This window comes from Sinocyclocheilus rhinocerous, unplaced genomic scaffold (assembly GCF_001515625.1).
Source record: "Sinocyclocheilus rhinocerous isolate Xijiao unplaced genomic scaffold, SAMN03320098_v1.1 scaffold2224, whole genome shotgun sequence".
Lineage (NCBI taxonomy): Eukaryota > Metazoa > Chordata > Actinopteri > Cypriniformes > Cyprinidae > Sinocyclocheilus > Sinocyclocheilus rhinocerous.
In genome coordinates, this window is record NW_015652315.1 from 32,877 (window position 1) to 40,228 (window position 7,352).

The following is a 7,352-nucleotide window of genomic DNA, read 5'->3' on the forward strand; positions in this document are numbered from 1 at the left end:
TCATTATTACGAGAAAGTTTCTCATTATTACGAGAAACTAAGTCATTATTACGAGAAAGTTTCTCATTATTACGAGAGTCATTATTACGAGAACGTTTCTCAATATAACGAGATAGGCTACTAAGTCATAATTTTGAGAAAGTTTCTCATTATTATGACTTACAGAATTATATTTTTTCTCAACTGTGGCGGAAACGGGCTTCCATACCTTGTCTTGTCATTAGAGTAGTGGCTATTTAAATTTAGGCATTTGAAGCATATTGTAGCCTATGTAATATAAACAGTAAAAAAAAGCATGTACTTGACCCGAAATTCCAGAATCGGATTATGGTTATCAACCAATGGAATATTACATTTTATTCTTTCCGACAACAAATAACTTGAATGCAATGAGCTCGTAATCACGACTTCATAAGTGGGAAATAGGAAGTTTCCCATAGCACGTGAAGGCAGCAGAGAAGTGCTCTCTCTCAGCACAATGGAGTGCATCGTTTTGTTAACTTTGTGGTTTATTGTTTTAAGTCGTTTGGGGCACACACGGCCATCTCACAATATGTTTTTTTTAACAGATCTGTCGCTTTTGCCGCTCAGAAATGTTCACACTATATGCGTACCGCGCCCAAGCCCAACTGAACTGTGCCCTGGCCGTACTCTTCCAACCGAGCCAGGGATGGCTAAACGAACCGCGGCCGAGCGCTGCACGGAGAGATCACACTAGTCAAACAAACCGGGCTTTGGGGGTCAAACGCGCTCGGGCACGGTTCAAAACGCCTTGTGTGAGTACACCCTAAAGCTGGGTTTCTACCTCAGTAATGTCATGGGGTTGTGTAAATTTATAACAAAATCACACAGTTCTTCATTACTTCCCAATTAAATTATACTATGCTTTTAGGCCTGTTAACTGGAGATTTCTGAGGTAATTAAGCAAGTAAAATGGCACCTCACATGCAGCGTCACACACACACTGAACTGGTTTAGGGTTTCACATCTGTAACTTGGTCTGGTTTGTGGCTTTTCTGCTCATCATTATTTCAGATCAGTGAAGAATCATCAGCTGAAATATCAGTTTTCATGACATGCAGATGAACAGATAGATATTCTGAGATCTTAAACATGATTACACCATAACTCATTTCTGACTGGCACTTTTAACTGATTTACAGCTTTAGTGGCTCAATGAGTTTCATTAATAATGTTAGTTATTTCAGTCATAATTAGTACTAGTGCTTCCAGTGCTGTGCTGAAACCGCTAGCACTAAATATTGAAGTTGAGTGTGTGTTTGTGTAACCGGTGTAGTCTGCGTTGTGTTTTTTTATGCAATAATCAGACGGACATCAGATGACGGTTCGACTCTTCTTTAACCCCTCATCCGTCCCTCCCGAACCTATAACAAAAGTGTCCCTCACGGGTCAAAATGACCCAAAGGCCAAAAATGACACTCATTTTATTTTTGGTCCAGAAAGCTTATATTGGTCCATTTTTATATATATATATTTTTTTCTAATTTTTTATGTAGGTTTATTTATTATTTTTTTGGTGATTTTTATTTTATTCACATTAAATTCTGGATATTTTTATGAAAATGAGCATATTTTAATAAATTTTTTCACCAAAAAAAACCAAAGAAAGACACAATTTCTGCATATTTATACTTTAAACTTGAGGCTTCATTAAGCTTTCTTAAATTATACTGAATTTTAATCCAAACACATGCATATTCATACAGTTTCATAAATATTTAATAAATATAAAAGATAAATAAAAAAATATAAATATGATTTAAACTCATTGGTCTCCACCCCATCACTCAAATTGAACTGTAAGTAAAAAAAAAATCAAAATGCCAGTCATTTCCCAACAGAAACATCATCAATGCTATAATGTGTTTCAATGGGAGTGTGTGTGCCATGTGTGTGTTTGTGTGTGTGTGTGGGGGGGGGCATTCTGCAGTCTCAGCCCTTTGTTTGGGTATGCATATCTTCTGGATTGTGTCAGATTTTATATATTAAAAAAAAAATTAAAAATTAAAAAAATGCTGTTTTGTTCGGACATTCCATTCATTCCTATGGCCGGGTCAAAATTACCTGTGAGGGACACTTTTGTTACTTTTTTTATTACACCTTATTTTATTACACATAGAATCCTCGAATCGACTAAAAATTTTTTGTGTGTGCTCCATGCTCAAGTCTGACAAAATTAAATTAAAAATGTTTTTCATTAATTCCATGCTTTTCCAGTGGTGGGTCAAAATACTTTTTTTATAGCACCCACTGAGACTGTGGGAAACTGCTCGAATTCACTCTAATTTTTTTCATGTATTCCCGGTGCAAGTGTGACAAAAGTAAAAGAGTCTCATAACATCACGATCAACGCTCGATTTTTTACAAATCTTTAAAAATGAGTTTTGGGTCAAAATGACCCGAGGGACGGATGAGGGTTTTAATCTGATAAAACATAAGAGTATGTATATACTGTATGAATTCGCCCTTTTTCGATTCTCTCCCATGCAGAGACAGTGCAGAAAGGGGAAACTTTTCAGCAATGAAATTAATTTAACAACATTAGTAACAAAGCAGCATACCTGATAAGACATAAGAGTATGTATATACGGTGTGAATTCGCCCTTTTTCGTTTCTGTAAGACGAATGTAAAGTGCAATGTAATTAGCATGTGCTTCCAGTTCACATCAGACAGAAAAGTGACCAAACTTGATAAAAATACAAAAATAATAAAATATACTTGAAAAATTAGCATGTGCTTCCAGTTCACATCTGACAGAAAAGTGACCAAACTTGATAAAAATACAAAAATAATAAAATATACTTGAAAAATAATGTCTCATATATGATTTAGACGACAGATTTAAAGGGGTCATATGATGCGATTTCAAGTTTTCCTTTCTCTTTGGAGTGTTACAAGCTGATTGTGCATAGTTAAGATCCCTGAAGTTGCAAAGACTAAAGTCTCAAAACCAAAGAGATATTCTTTATCAAAGTTAAGACTCTGCCACGCCCCGTAATTTAAAAGAAAAATATGTAATTGGATTAATCTGAGCTCATTAGAAACCCACCTCTCCCATGCAGAGACAGTGCAGAGAGGGAAGAGGAGGTGCAAAGACAGGAAATTAGGATCAACATTGCAGTCAGAAATTTAAAGTGGAAGGTGCACACACAGACAGGCATATCATGTACACATTTGAACATTTTTGTGTAATTCTACATATATGAACATAATACTTTCTATGCCTGTTACATTTGTGCTCCGGACATGAATGATTACTCAAATCATGAGTATTGATAAGGAGAATCTAATGGTACTTTAGTGATCATGCGCATCATTTCCACCTGCTGGACCAGAAAACAGTTGAAAACTCTCACATCTGCAGAATAGAAGATCACAGAGACTGAGGCTGCAAGACTCACTTCACGTTAGATAGGAAGAAAACACCTAGCAACCACTTATAAAGCCCCAACAACCACCCAGAAGATCTGGAAACACTTGCAACCACTCAATAGAACCTAGCAACTAACCAAAACACCCTAGCAACCATCTAAACTGGTAACCACCATGCATAACACCCTAGCAACCACATACTGTAGCAACTGTCTACTATCCACAGCTTCTTGGTGATGGACGGACAAACCACAAACGCTCAAAACTTTCTCTCTTTTATAAAGTGATTATTATGTGTCTTGCAGTATGTTACAGGAATAATGTCATGTTTGTGTGAATTGTTTCAGGTTTAGTACAGATCTCAGTGGTTGAAATCTATCTGTGAACTTATTGTGTTACTCTGATGCCACAAAGAGAAGAAAATGATCTGCCTTCATTCATTAGTAATGAGAATGCGCGCACAAAACCAATAATATAAAAACAAGAAGGAGTAAGAAAATAAAAGAAACGAAACCAGAAAAACACCAGTGTTGTAATTTGATTACTTTTTTAGTAACGGAGTAATTTAACGTGTTATAATTTCCAAAATAGTAATAATAGTACAGTTCCAAGCCGAGGTCTCTGTGGGTTACTGCTGCGTTACATCATTGCCGACAGAATACAGTGTTTTATCATCTAGATTGTAAAACGGGTGTAGCACACGCAGCGTCCTCTGAGACATTGACTGGTAAGCGCCTGCGAGGTGGATACTACCAACGAAAAACTCAGCATGGAGAGAGAAAAGTACGCATTCTGTAGCTGGAAATACAATCATTATTTTGCGTTTATTTCTATCAAAGGCAAGAACCTTATTGTGTGTGGTCAATTAGCCTATGTGGGGGAAGAAAACCTTTTCAACAGCGAGAAACTCCACATCCAATTTAAAACACCTGAAAGGGCAGCATGGCATGGTAAGGGGCAGTCATGGCCTAATAGTTAGAGAGTCGAACTTGTAACCAAAAGGTTGCGGGTCTCAGGTCCGGCAGGAATTGTCGGTGGGGGGAGTGAATAACCAGTGTTTTCTTCCACCTTCAATACCATGACTGAGGTGAGTCCCTTGAGCAAGGCACTGAACCGCCAACTGCTCCCCGGGTGCCGCAGCATTGGCTGCCCACTGCTCTGGGTGTGGGTGTGTGTGTGTGTGTGTGTGTGTGTGTGGGTGTGTGTGTGTGTGTGTGTGTGTGTGTGGGTGTGTGTGTGTGTGTGTGTGTGTGTGTGGGTGTGTGTGTGTGTGTGTGTGTGTGTGTGGGTGTGTGTGTGTGTGTGTGTGTGTGTGTGGGTGTGTGTGTGTGTGTGTGTGTGTGTGTGTTCACTACTGTGTGTGTGCACTTGGATGGGTTAAATGCAGAGCACAAATTCTGAGTATAGGACACCATACTTGGCCACACGTCACTTCACCTTTTTTCACCTTATAAATTCTTGAGAAAGAACCGGGCGCGGAGAGCAATGCATCAGCTTCTGCCGTAGAGTCCAGAGCCAGAGGATTTGAGACTTGCACTCCTGCGGGACCCGACCTGATGGGCGAGCGCAGGCAGGTAGAGACTTGTGTGTGTGCGGGATGTGGGAGAGTAAAATGATTCGCGGGACTCCCGCAAGATAGAAATATCTAAACATAAAATATCTAAAAACAAATAAATTGTTACCCTTACAAAAAAATAACTGCAGTACATTGAAGTACAACTGCAGTAAAAAGCAGTACAAAGTAGTATAACTGCAGTACAATGAAGTACAACTGGAGATTTGCAGTTTAATGAAGTATATAACTGCAGTTCATTAAAGTTCAACAGCAGTAACACTGCCGAACAATGAAGTATAACTGTAGATTTGCAGTATAATGAAGTACAGATACAATATAACTGCAGTTCAGTGATACACTGAAATGCATTGAAGATTTCAGATGCAAAAACTTCTGCTCCACCTTTGCCCTCCGGATCCTCCCCATCGCCCTGGCTCATCGGCTCTACGTCTCCACTCTGGGCTCCTCTCCCACCTGCTCCGCCGCCGTCTGTTGGCCCCCTGGAGTCATCAGCCCATCCTCCACCATGGCTCCTCCCTCCATTGGCTCCACCATGGGCTACCTTCATGGCTATGGTCAAAGTCCTTTTAAGACAAGTCATGTCACTCGGCGGCCATCTTTGAAATGCCTCTCGGGCATGCAAGTGCAACTCCTATCTCTTTGAATGGGGAAACATCAAATTTTCCAAAACTGTTCACTAAGCTTACGATTAAATTTCATATTTGAAATCACCAAAGAAATCTGACAATAACTGTGTCATAAATGTTGTTACTTTTGCTCAAATAGCGTTATAAAAAGCTTATTTTTTTCAGGCTAGATCAGCCAGTGCGCATGCGCAGTCCTAAGAGCACGTCTGAGAACACTGACTGTTTCTATAGCAACCGGGACTACTAACGGCAGCTGCAGTGATGCGTTGACTTTACCGATTAGTGATTGACTCTTTCATTCAGAAGGGGGGGGGACGGAAGGAGGAGTTATGGTGGAGGAAGGTCTGACAACTCCAGGGGGCTGACCAACGGCAGCGGAGAAGGTGGTGGAGGAGCCCGAGGCTGAGACGGAGAGCCAATGAGCCAGGGCGATGGGCAGGATCCGAAGGGCCAAGGTGGAGCAGATGGCTCAAACGACCGAGACGGAGGTGGGGATCCGGAAGGCCGCGGTGGAGCCAGAGCGACAGCGGACCGAGGAGGAGCCGGAGGGAAAGAGGAGCCTGACAGAGCTGGAGGGATGGAGGGACGAGGCGCAGCCGGAGGAATGAATCCTAGTCACGAGGCGACGGATTGACGACGACAGACCAAGGCGGAGAAGGAGGGACTAGGGAGCCCGGCAGGACCAGTGGACTGACTGAGAGGAGGGAGCTAGGAGCCATGGTGGAGCCGCTGGGTCGACGGGCCGAGGCGGGGTCTGGGACTCAGCGGCTGGAGGCGGAGGCCATGGATTCTCCAGCCACGCCGACGATGGAGACTGGCAGACTTGCTTGTACCAAACAGATGGTGAGCTGAGGGTGAGCAGAGGGGCTGCCAGACGACAGCAGTGGAGGAGGCAGGAGCGAGAGGGTGGGTGGGCATTTCTGAGCCTCCGGACTCTCAGGGCTGTAATCAGGAGCAAACGCCCTCCCTGGGCCGAACTTGGGAATGGAAGCCCTCTCTGTGTTGGATTTGGGGACATGAGCCCTCTCGGGGCTGGACTCGGGACCGGGAGCCCTCTCTGGGCCTAATTCAGGAATAGGATCCCTCTCTGGGCTAAACTTGGGAACTGAGGCCCTCCCTGGGCTATACGTCGGAACAACAGTACTCTCTGGGCTGGACGTGGAATCCGGAGCCCTCCCTGGGCTGGGCATGGAAACAGGAGCCCTCCCTGGGCTGGACATGGAAACAGGAGCCCTCCTTGGGCTATACTCGGGATCTGAGGCCCTCCCTGGACCAGACACGGGAACCGCAGCCCTCTCTGGGCTAGACTCAGGAACCGAAGCCATGGCTAGAGCCAACAGTCTTTTCCTCCTCATTCTCCTCTTTTGGGCTGAGGTTAAGGACATTGCTACTGTCATCATAGGGCTTGGGAGTGAATCGGCCGGCGGGCCGGACGTGGGAATGGAACTGACAGAGGGCTCTGACGAAGGAGGAAGGACAGGGGGCAGGTCGGCCCATAAATCCAATTCGGGACCCCCCTCAGCGTACCACAATCCACAATAAGCTCACCCTCAGCCATGGTGCAGGGGGCGGAGCTCCTCTCTGCACTCTAGCTGTCCATGGCTCCTTCCCTCATAGCGGGTGTTGTAGCTGGCTCTCGCACCTGGTCTGATATTACTTGCAGCTCCGGCAATCCTCAGCACTGTCGCTCCGTTCGGCGATGGCTCGCCGGTCGCGGCAGGCTCGGGCTCTCCGCCATCGGTGGGCTCGGGCTTGA